We start from the raw sequence: 12,292 nt of genomic DNA on the forward strand, positions 1-12,292 counted from the left end.
AAAGAAAAAAATATAATAAAATGTTTGATTTCTCAGATAATAGTCATCAGAAATGGCTTGGACAGAGACAGGGAGGAAAAGCAGGAAAGAGAGGACACAGGGGGACATAGGAAGACAGAGGGGGACAGAGGAGGTCATACATATAGGGGGAGGCAAAGGAGGCCACAGAGGAATAGAGGAGGTCAATATGGGGGGCAAAGGAGAACACAGGAGGAGCAAAGAAGGCAAAAGGTGGATAAAAGGGGGACATAATGATTGTAGGAATTGAGGGGAGAAGATCCACAAGATGCCCCGGGCACCATGGATGCACCCGGTTTAGTATATATATATTTTTGTCCGTTTCTTTCCCTCTAAACCTAGGTGCATCTTATGGTCTGAAAATAACTTACTAACTCATAATATAATCCTCCTAACATTTGTAATATGCCCAAACAACGGCTCCTTCAACCAAAGCTTGCTTCTATCTCTTGTTTATTGAAAAATAATTAATAAAAATGGAAAAGTGCCTTTATGTTTATAGAAAATGTAGCATGTAATAGAATAAACAAATACTTTCACTGCAGAGAGCAGCTCAAGATAGCTTATCTCTGTCTCATCCGCAAAGGCAGAAGACACCCTCTGTCTCATCGGCAAAGGCAGAAGACACTCTCTGTCTCATCGGCAAAGGCAGAAGACACTCTCTGTCTCATCGGCAAAGGCAGAAGACACTCTCTGTCTCATCGGCAAAGGCAGAAGACACCCTCTGTCTCATCGGCAAAGGCAGAAGACACTCTCTGTCTCATCGGCAAAGGCAGAAGACACTCTCTGTCTCATCGGCAAAGGCAGAAGACACTCTCTGTCTCATCGGCAAAGGCAGAAGACACTCTCTGTCTCATCGGTAAAGGCAGAAGACACTCTCTGTCTCATCGGCAAAGGCAGAAGACACTCTCTGTCTCATCGGCAAAGGCAGAAGACACTCTCTGTCTCATCGGCAAAGGCAGAAGACACTCTCTGTCTCATCGGCAAAGGCAGAAGACACTCTCTGTCTCATCGGCAAAGGCAGAAGACACTCTCTGTCTCATCGGCAAAGGCAGAAGACACTCTCTGTCTCATCGGCAAAGGCAGAAGACACTCTCTGTCTCATCGGCAAAGGCAGAAGACACTCTCTGTCTCATCGGTAAAGGCAGAAGACACTCTCTGTCTCATCGGCAAAGGCAGAAGACACTCTCTGTCTCATCGGCAAAGGCAGAAGACACTCTCTGTCTCATCGGTAAAGGCAGAAGACACTCTCTGTCTCATCGGTAAAGGCAGAAGACACTCTCTGTCTCATCGGCAAAGGCAGAAGACACTCTCTGTCTCATCGGCAAAGGCAGAAGACACTCTCTGTCTCATCGGCAAAGGCAGAAGACACCCTCTGTCTCATCGGCAAAGACAGAAGACACTCGCTGTCTCCAGTACCGGATCTACCATGACTGCAGAAACAGATCCTGAGGGGTTTCAATCAAAATCGAGAGGAGGAGCCACCTTATTTAACCACTTCATGACAAAGGACGAATATATACGTCCATTGTATTTGTGGCCAATGCACCACCAGTTTGTTACTAAATGTGGCACATGTGGTATCGTTTTAACCATGACGAGTTGTAGAATATATTTTGGTGTGTCTTATAGCTTGGACCCCCGTCACATAAAGAATAGGTAGGGACAAACTCAATCAAAATATAAAAATTCATTTTCTAAATTATGATCAAACTTGGGAAAGTTGTAAGAAAACTACAAGAGGCATACGTGGTAGCATTTTAACCGTGATAAGTAGTAGAATACGGTTTAGACAGTTTTAGGGTTGAGGCCCATGTCTTGTGTATTCTTTTTAGTCACAAACAATCAAAAGCAATTAAATTTTCGCATATTCTGTACCAAAATAAAAGATTGTAAAATGATAAAGTTAAAGAATATAATAGAAAAAAAATATATTGCTACCTTAGGAACATGGCTTTTTAAATATGTATGCCATGAGTGTATATTACTATTATTTTTGAAAATAAGGTCTTGTAATCATTGATAGTGTATAATGAGAAAGAAAAAATAAAAGAACAGAAAAAGACACCTTTCTTTCCAAATACAATAATGTCACCATACATTGTGCTAGGAACAAAATCTAAATGTTTTAATAACCAGGATGACTAAGCAAATACAATTTGTAGGTTTAACTTATAGTTAGCATGAATGTAAATGAAGAAAGTGGTTTTTTTTTTTCTATTTTTCCCTTTATTTTCCCTTAAATAAAGTAATTACTAAACAAAATTATCACATGCTAAAAGCCAAATTTGTCCTGAAAAAAAAACAATATATAGATCATTTAGGTGTGATAAGTAGTAATAAAGTTATTGGTGAATGAATGGGAGCAGCGCTGATATGTAAAAGTTGCTCTCGTCCAGAAGTGGTTAAGCTAAAACAAGACTTTTGCCCTCAACCACACTTTGCAAGATTCAGCCACCACTAGCAGTCGTCTGTAACAATACTGCTAGACACCATACACACAGAGATTCCTGTACCGAAGGAGATCTGTACCTGTCTATATCTCCATCCATGGTGGTTCTTTGGCTGGTTTGAAGTTCGCTGGAATATAGAGATTAAAATGTTCTCTGATAATTGGGGAATCCGACAGGATTGTGTATCACAAGAGGCAGGTGTGACTTATCTGCTGGCCACACATGGTGAGCTGACACTAAACGTGTCCTTGTAAAGATGTCAGACATGTGATCAGCATAATAATGACTCAGTGATCGGCTCTCAGCTCTTTAAGAATGTGATATGTGGTTACATGATGGGAATTAGGCCTGGTACTTGTAGAATATCCGCCCACACCCTTATAAAGGTCCGGAAGTGGCCAGAACACAATGGTGGGAATGGCCAGTGCACAGGCGCCGCCTCCTCACTGTATGCATCTAGATGCCTGCAACCAACTCAGAGATAGAGTGATCCCGCCCCTTCAACTAGCCGACAATTTGCAATTTGATGGGGGAGGGGTTAAGAGCCGAATGCACAGCGAATCCTGGCAAGGCTTGATTGTTGCTGTTCTGTGTAACAGGAGGCCAGAACAGAGTGTATGACCTGTGTGGTCTCAGTGGCCTATTGGCTGCCTAGTTACATGGTGGGTAGGGATATTTAGCTGCCTAACCCTCTGTATGGATGGATCTATATCTAAGTGTGGAAGTGCTATTACTCTACTTGGAATATACAGGTAGTCCACGGCTAACAAACGAGATAGGGACTGTAACATCTGCCATCTCTGTTCCCTGTACCTTCTCAATGCCCGCCTGTGCTTCCAGTGTCATCCAATCCAATCCAATCCAAAAAAGCTTTATTGGCAGGACCAAATACATTTAGCATTTCCAAAGCAAAACAAAACATTAACATGGGGAGGGGGGATTGTGGGAATAAGGGAAGGATAAAGGAGGTTGGGGTATATAGTCCATAGGTGTGTGGAGGATGTAAGGGACAGCATGGGGACAGGGATATACAGTCCATAGGGGGGTATTGGGGGAATACAGTCCATGTGGTATCATGTTCCTCTAAGTTGGTGGCAGGCTGTGACATACCGGGCAGCTATTTGCACGGCTGTTTCCTCCTCCCCCAGTAGGATGGAGAGTTTCCTCTCCTCATCTGTGGAGGTAAAATCCTGGATGTGGGCGGAGAGTCTCTGGAAGTGGGCGGTCCTCACAGGTGCGTATTTGCTGCAGTGTAGCAGGAAGTGGGCCTCATCCTCCAAGACCTCCTGGTCGCATTGTCTGCACAGTCTCTGCTCTCGGGGCTTCCATGTCTGTCTGTGTCGTCCTGTCTCTACCTCCAGGCTGTGGGCACTCAGACGGTACAAACTCAAGACCTGTCTGTCTTTGTGGTGATGTAGCCTCCCCAGATATGGAGCCATTGTGTACTCCCTCTGTAGTGATTGATAGACAGCGAGTTTCTTGGAATTCTTTATGTCACTTCTCCATTCCTCTATGTATCGTTCCTTGCAGCTTTCTATAGTCCGTTTTATTTGGGCTTTTGTCAGCCTGTGTTGGTGGCCTTGGCTGGGCTGGCTGCTGATGCTTTGCTTGAGAGCGCGTGGTATGGCCTCGCCCCCCTGGCTCAGTGAGGCTTTATGGTGGTAAGTGCTGGGGTTGCTGCTCAGTATATGCGCCCAGTATAAGAGTGCCCTCTGCTGGATAGTCAGCCATAGTGGGAACCTGCCTAGCTCTGCCCGGCAGGCTGAGTTTGAAGTGCTTCAATGGCCCCATACCTCACTGCTATAGAGCAGGATTGGGGTGATGATGCTGTCGAATATCTTTGCCCACACTCTCACTGGTGGTTTTAGGTGGTAAAGCTGTCTTCTGATGGCATAAAATGTTCTGCAGGATTTTTCCTTCAGGGCCTGTACTGCTGGTTTAAAGCTTCCTGATTGGTTGATCTCCAGCCCCAGGTAGGTGTAACTGTTGGTGGTCACCAGTGGGCAGCCATTTAATATAAATGAGGAGGTGGGGGGTTTATTTCCATTCTTGCTCTGGAACACCATCACTTTTGTCTTGTTTGGGTTGATGGGCAGTGCCCATGTGGTGCAGAAACTCTCCAGTACTGCCAGGCTGTCCTGTAGGCCCCTTTCTGTTGGGGAGAGCAGCAGGAGATCATCTGCATACAGCAGGAACTTCACCTCGTGGTCATGCAAGAGGAGGCCTGGTGCTGAGGAGGATTCCAGGGCTACAGCCAGTTGGATAATGTATATATTAAAGAGCGTTGGGCTCAGACTGCAGCCCTGCCTGACTCCTCGACCCTGCTTGAAGAACGCACTTCTCTTCCCATCTACTTTCACACTGCATTGGTTCCCAGTATATGAACTCTTGATGACATCATAGGTTTTTCCTCCTATTCCACTATCTAGTTTTAGGAAAAGGCCTGGGTGCCACACCGAGTCAAATGCCTTCTTGAAATCATCAAAGCAAGCGTTGTGTGCATCCTCTGTGCCACCTCTGCGCCCCCCCCCCATGCTTCCAGTGCCCCCTCTGCGCCACCTCTGCTCCCCTGTGCCTCCAGTGTCCCCCTCTGCGCCACCTCTGCTCCCCTGTTTCCCCCTCTGCTCCCCTGTGCTTCCAGTGTCCCTCTCTGCTCCCCTGTGCTTCCAGTGTCCCCCTCTGTGCCACCTCTGCTCCCCTGTGCTTCCAGTGTCCCCCTCTGTTCCACCTCTGCTCCCCTGTGGTTCCAGTGTCCTCCTCAGTGTCACCTCTGCTCCCCTGTGTTTCCAGTGTTCCCCTCTGTGCCACCTCTGCCCCCCTGTGCTTCCAGTGTCCCCCTCTGTGCCACCTCTGCTCTCCTGTGCTTCCAATGTCCCCCCTCTGTGTCACCTCTGCTCCCCTGTGCTTCCAGTGTCCCCGTCTGTGCCACCTCTGCCCCCCTGAGCTTCCAGTGTCCCCCTCTGTGCCTCCTCTGCTCCCCTGTGCTTCCAGTGTCCTCCTCTGCTCCCCTGTGCTTCCAGTGTCCCCCTCTGTGCCTCCTCTGCTCCCCTGTGCTTCCAGTGTCCTCCTCTGCTCTCCTGTGCCTCCTCTGCGCTTCCAGTGTTCCCTTCTGTGCCACCTCTGCCCCCTGTGCTTCCAGTGTCCCCCTCTGTGCCTCCTCTGCTCCCCTGTGCTTCCAGTGACCCCCCCCCCCGTGCCACCTCTGCCCCCCTGTGCATCCAGTGTCCCCCTCTGTGCCACCTCTGCTCCACTGTGCTTCCAGTGTTCTCCTCTGTGCCACCTCTGCTCTCCTGTGCCTCCAGTGTCATCCTCTGTGCTTCCAGTGTCCCCCTCTGTGCCACATCTACTCCCCTGTGCTTCCAGTGTCCCCCTTTGTGCCACCTCTGCTCTCCTGTGCCTCCAGTGTCATCCTCTGTGCCTCCTCTGCTCCCCTGTGCTTCCAGTATCCCCCTCCGTGCCACCTCTGCTCCCCTGTGCTTCCAGTGTCCCCCTCCGTGCCACCTCTGCTCCAAGTGTCCCCCTCTATGCCACCTCTGCTCTCCTGTGCTTCTAGTGTCCCCCTCTGTGCCACCTCTACTCCCCTGTGCTTCCAGTGTCCCCCTCTGTGCCACCTCTGCTCTCCTGTGCCTCCAGTGTCATCCTCTGTACCTCCTCTGCTCCCCTGTGCTTCCAGTGTCCTCCTCTGTGCCACCTCTGCTCTCCTGTGCCTCCAGTGTCATCCTCTGTGCCTCCTCTGCTCTCTTGTGCTTCCAGTGTCCTCCCCTGTGCCACCTCTGCTCCCCATCATTTCACCTCTGCCCCCCCCCCCCCCATTTCCCTCAGTGCCCCCCTCTGAGCCACCTCTGCCCCCACCATCTCCCCCTGTTCCCTCGGTGTCATCTATGTTCCCCACTGTCACCTCTGCCTCAGATCATGTCACCTTTCCCCCCATCCCTCAGTGTCCCCTCTGCCCCCCACTATGTCACTTATGTCCCATCAGTGTCCCCCTCTTTGTTACCTCTGCCCGCTTCCGTCCCAGTGATGATCACAGTGTGCTAATGTTATACTCACCAGTCTTCTCGTAGAGCTTATCCAGTTTGGGGTCCTGTTCACGCACGCATAGGAAAGGTGGTTACTTAAATGGGTTATTCCATGGCGTCACGCCATCCGCATGCATGCATGTGATGCCTGTGCTCATGCTCAATCTATTGCAGACAATTGTACACATGCGCGGTTTAAGGCAAATGGTTGTGTGCATGCGCGTTGTAAGGCGTACCTTTGTACTCATGCACAGCATTTCCAATTAGCGCCAAGGGCTCTATTTAAACCTGCCTGCCCTGCATGTTAGTGCTGTCTGTTTGTGCAGCTTGCCAGTAGTGGTACCTGTTACTCTGCTCGCCTGTATCCTGATCGACTTCCTCTGATTGACCTTGGCTACACCCTGACTACGCTTGCTATCCGCCTGCCTCGACTCTCTGCTCGTTTCCCGTTTGTGACTGAACTCTGCCTGTCCTGATCCTGGACTGTCTCACTTATGCCTCTGCTTACTGATTCTGTACCTTGCATCTACCAAGTACTCCTCCACAGCGCAGGATCACCTGTTTTCGAAGCCGCTGTTAGGACAACCTGAAGCGCAACCTGGTGGGCACTAGGCAGCAAAGTCCTTCGGCCCCCGTGGGCTGTTTGGTGAAGACACTTAGAGTCTGTGCTTTGGGAAGTACTCACCTCAGTGGCAAGGTCAATAGTGTCTACCTTGATCGTAGCAGCTAACTAAGCTTACGCAAAAATAAAAAATGCTTACTAGCATTTGGCAAGTATCACTATAAATAATTATGATTATGAAATTGAGTTGATTTCCTGTAATCAATGCAAACTTCCATAGGCACCCGGCGCTGACCACAGGTTTGCATTACAATGTATAGGATGCGTCTGCAGATCTCGGAACGCCTTATATAGCACAGCTGAGTTTTTTTAAACTTGATTTTCTCAACAAAAAAAAAAAAAAAGAATAGGTCTTTAAAAAAGAAAAAAAAAGTTCTCTCTAATCATTTTACAATGTATCCTAAATGGATTTTATTTCCTGAATTTTCAATGTACCTTTTTCTCTTGTCTCCAATTGTGAGAATAAAAATATTGTGAAATTACACAACACTAAATTATAGGAGCTGCGAGGTGGAGGAATTATCCATTTATGTCATGGAGATCCCAAACCACTAATACTTCTGTAGCTGGATATACATACATATATACTCATATACATAAGTCTCCCCCTACTGTGACCAATCTGTGTACAGTAATGTACAGTGACCATTATCAGCTTATTATAGGCCAGTAACACTAAGTCCCCCCTACTGTGACCAATCTGTGTACAGTAATGTACAGTGACCATTATCAGCTTATTACAGGCCAGTAACACTAAGTCACCCCTACTGTGACCAATCTGTGTACAGTAATGTACAGTGACCATTATCAGCTTATTACAGGCCAGTAACACTAAGTCACCCCTACTGTTACCAATCTGTGTACAGTAATGTACAGTGACCATTATCAGCTTATTACAGGCCGGTAACACTAAGTCACCCCTACTGTGACCAATCTGTGTACAGTAATGTACAGTGACCATTATCAGCTTATTACAGGCCGGTAACACTAAGTCACCCCTACTGTGACCAATCTGTGTACAGTAATGTACAGTGACCATTATCAGCTTATCACAGGCCGGTAACACTAACTCACCCCTACTGTGACCAATCTGTGTATAGTAATGTACAGTGACCGTTATCTTATTACAGGCCAGTACCACTAAGTCGTACCACAAAGTCACCCCTACTGTGACCAATCTGTGTACAGTAATGTTCAGTGACCATTATCAGCTTATTACAGGCTGGTAGAAATAATTTAACCACTTAAAAGGGCACTATGGCGAAACATTTTTAAATTTAAAATATGTGCAAACAGACAAATAAGAAGCATGTTTTTTTCCAGAGTAAAATAAGCCATAAATTACTTTTCTCCTATGTTGCTGTCATTTACATTAGGTAGTAGAAATTTGACAGAAGCGACAGGTTTTGGACTAGTCCATCTCTTCATAGGGGAGTCTCAGCAAGGCTTTTATTCTTTATAAAGATATTTTCTAAAAATAATTTAAACAGTGATGCTGGCCAGCTTCCCTGCTCGCTACACAGTTTTTTGGCAGATGGACAGAGCAACTGCCATTCACTAAGTGCTTTTGAAAATAAATAAATCCCTGAGAATCCCATATGAAGAGATGGACTAGTCCAAAACCTGTCACTTCTGTCAGATGTCTACTACCTACTGTAAGTGACAGCAACAAAGGAGAAAAGTAATTTATAGCTCATTTTACTTTGGAAAAAAAAAATGTACTTATCTGTATATGTTTGCACATATTTTAAAATTTACAATCTTTCACCATAATGCACCTTTAAAGGACCTCTGTCATGAAAATCTTAAAATTAAAAATACACGTAAACATACACAAATAAGGAGTATGTTTCTTCCGGAGTAAAATGAGCCATAAATTACTTTTCTCCTATGTCGCTGTCACTTACAGTAAGTAGTAGAAATCTGACATTACCGACAGATTTTGGACTAACCCATCTTCTCTTAGGGGGGTTCCCAGGGTTTTCTTTATTTTTAAAAGCACTTAGTGAATGGCAGTTGCTCCGTCCAACTGCCAAAGAAGTGTACGATGAGCAGGGAGGCTGGTCAGCATATTTGTATAAATCTTTTTCAGGGAATGTCTTTATAAAGATCAAAGGCCATGCTGAGAATCCCCCATGAAGAGATAGACTGACCCAAAACCTATCGATAATGTCAGATTTCTACTGCCTACTGTAAGTGACAGCAACATAGGAGAAAAGTAATGTATGGCTCATTTTACTCTGGAAGAAATGTACTTTTGTATGCGTTTTAAATTTTAAGATTTTCGCAACAGTTCCTCTTTAAAGAGAGTCTGAAGCGAGAATAAATCTCGCTTCAGACCTCATAGATAGCAGGGGCATGTGTGCCCCTGCTAAACCGCCGCAATCGCGCCGCTAAACGGGGGTCCCTCACCTCACAAATCCCCTCCGAGAAGCCGGGGATCTCTTCCTGGTTGGGGCAGGGCTAACCGCCGCAGCCCTCCCCCGCGTGTCTGTCAACTCGTATCTCCGCCTCTCCCCCGCCCCTCTCAGTCTTCCTTCACTGAGAGGCGGCGATGCGCGTCTGATAGACGCGACTAGAGGCAGGGCTGCAGCCGTTAGCCCTGCCTCTAGGAAGAGAAAATATACGACCAACTCTGCGACCAATGCTTGCGGGGGTGGGTTTGGGGGTGAAGGGACCCCCGTTTAGCCGCGGCATAGCGGCGGTTTAGCAGGGGCACACATGCCCCTGCTAATTATGAGCTCTGAAGCGAGAATTATTCTCGCTTCAGAGTCTCTTTAAATACCAGCAGTCTCTGCCCCCTTAAGGACCAGAAACGACGGAACATCAACAAATCGCTTCACATATCCGCCGCAACCGCCATCAACCTCAGCCACCCACTCGCCCGTTTCTATGACGGCAGAGTTCCTGTGAGCCGGTCAGGAGCCTCTTCCATTGGCTCCTAACTGTCTTTCAGTGTAAGCCAATGGGAGTTGTTGATAGACAGGTCAGGAACCTCCTCACTGGCTCACAGGACTCTGCCATTATAGAGACGGCAGAGCGAGTGAGCTGTGGCGAAATTGTCAAGAGCGACAAAAGCGGCCACAACCTGCGGCGGCGGTGAATTGAAATCTATGCCCTGCCAGCAAGTTCAGCATCAAAACAGGGCGTAGATTTCAATTGGTGTCATCCGTAAGTGGTTAAACCACACTCCCACAATAGATTTTTATCACTTGAAATGAATGGTCGGTCATGTGACAATTTAGTGGCTGTCAGAGTTGTAAAGTCCTCCCCTGATCAGCATTGTATTGCTCCTGTGAGATGTAGCCGGATGCTCCTCCCTCCATCACCCCCTCCCCTATCCACAAAACAGAACATAGCTAAAGACATCAGGGTGTCTGCACGGTTATTAGTGGCTGGATAGTGTGCTGGGTAAGGGCTCTGCCTCTGACAAAGGTGGCAAGAAGGGTTCAAATCTTGGCTCTTTCTATTCAGTAGGCCAGCAACTATTCAGCAGGTGACCTTGGGCAAGACTGCTACTGCAATGTGTGTCCTAGTGGCTGAAGCTCTGGTGCTTTGAGTCCGCCAGGAGAAAAGCGTGATATAAATGTTCTGTGTCTTGTCTTGTCATTATTAGTAACCTGTCACCAAACACAATCAAGAATGATAGTCTAACCTCTTCTGGACTGCTGTAGTAGCGGGTCATCAATAAGCCCCATTTTTATACCAAAAAAAGTCACTGGCTCTTAAGGGACCAGAGACTGCTGGCCTGGAAGCAGTTGTGATTGACAAAAATCTAACAAGTACATCACGTAACCCCAAAACAGGCCAGTCTGTTAGCAGTGACACAATCACACCAGCAATATACATACACATTTATTCTATATACACTGCTGATTACTCACCTGTTCTGCCCTCTGTAACATTGGCCTCCTCTTTACTTGTCCTCATCATGCCTCGCTCCTCCATAGACTGCTGATCACTCCTCACATACGCCTCTTCTTCTTCCTCTTTACTTGTCCTCATCATGTCACCCTTCTCCATAGACTGCTGATCACTCCTCACATACGCCTCTTCTTCTTCCTCTTTACTTGTCCTCATCATGTCACCCTTCTCCATACACTGCTGATCACTCCTCACATACGTCTCTTCTTCTTCCTCTTTAATTGTCACCATCATGTCACCCTCCTCAATAGACTGCTGATCACTCCTCACATATGTCTCTTCTTCTTCCTGCTTAATTGTCCTCATCATGTCACCCTCCTCCATAGACTGCTGATCACTCCTCACATATGTCTCTTCTTCTTCCTCTTTAATTGTCACCATCATGTCACCCTCCTCAATAGACTGCTGATCACTCCTCACATAGGTCTCTTCTTCTTCCTGTTTAATTGTCCTCATCATGTCACCCTCCTCCCTAGACTGCTGATCACTCCTCACATACGTCTCTTCTTCTTCCTTTTTAACCACAGCGCTTACATGTATCAGTTCTCCATTCTAAGTTCACAAAATGAAACCGAATATGAATTTAACACAGATAACAGTATATGCAGAGAGAAAATGTAATACAGTTTAGAGTCTCTGGGGACCCTGAGTCCCACCTACCTGATAATAGTGGGGGATGGTGTGATCTTCCTGTGGACAATCCTGGGAATAAAGAGGACCTGTACATCTCTGTGGTGGGTTTCTGTTACTGGACACATCTGTAGGAAACACACACACTGACTGAATACATTGTCTCTATATGTTTATCAGATGATGGGGGATCTAGGTGGACAATCCTGGGAATAAAGAGGACCTGTACATCTCTCTGGTGGGTTTCTGTTACTGGATACATCTGTAGGAAACACATACACTGACTGAATACATTGTCTCTACGTGTTTATCAGATGATGGGGGGGATCTAGGTGGACAATCCCGGGAATAAAGAGGACCTGTACATCTCTCTGGTGAGTTTCTGTTACTGGATACATCTGTAGGAAACACACAAACTGACTGAATGCATTGTCTCTACAGTGTCTCACAAAAGTGGGTACACCTCTCACATTTTTGTAAATATATTATTGTATTTTTATTGGCAACAGGAGTAAGTACACCCCTAAGTGAAGAATGCCATAATTCTGACCATTCGGACATTTCCCCTCCCCGGGGTCATGTGACTGGTTAGTGTTACAAGGCCTCAGGTGTGACTGGGGAGCAGG

The 12,292-nt window shown here is 46.8% G+C and overlaps 1 pseudogene; it reads right to left on the reverse strand.

Moving 5' to 3' along the window:
• The window catches only part of LOC137537241 (zinc finger protein 208-like), a 98,849-nt pseudogene that overhangs the window by 3,009 nt on the left and 83,548 nt on the right, over window positions 1-12,292 (reverse strand).

The sequence above is a fragment of the Hyperolius riggenbachi genome, chromosome 10, assembly GCF_040937935.1.
Source record: "Hyperolius riggenbachi isolate aHypRig1 chromosome 10, aHypRig1.pri, whole genome shotgun sequence".
NCBI lineage: Eukaryota > Metazoa > Chordata > Amphibia > Anura > Hyperoliidae > Hyperolius > Hyperolius riggenbachi.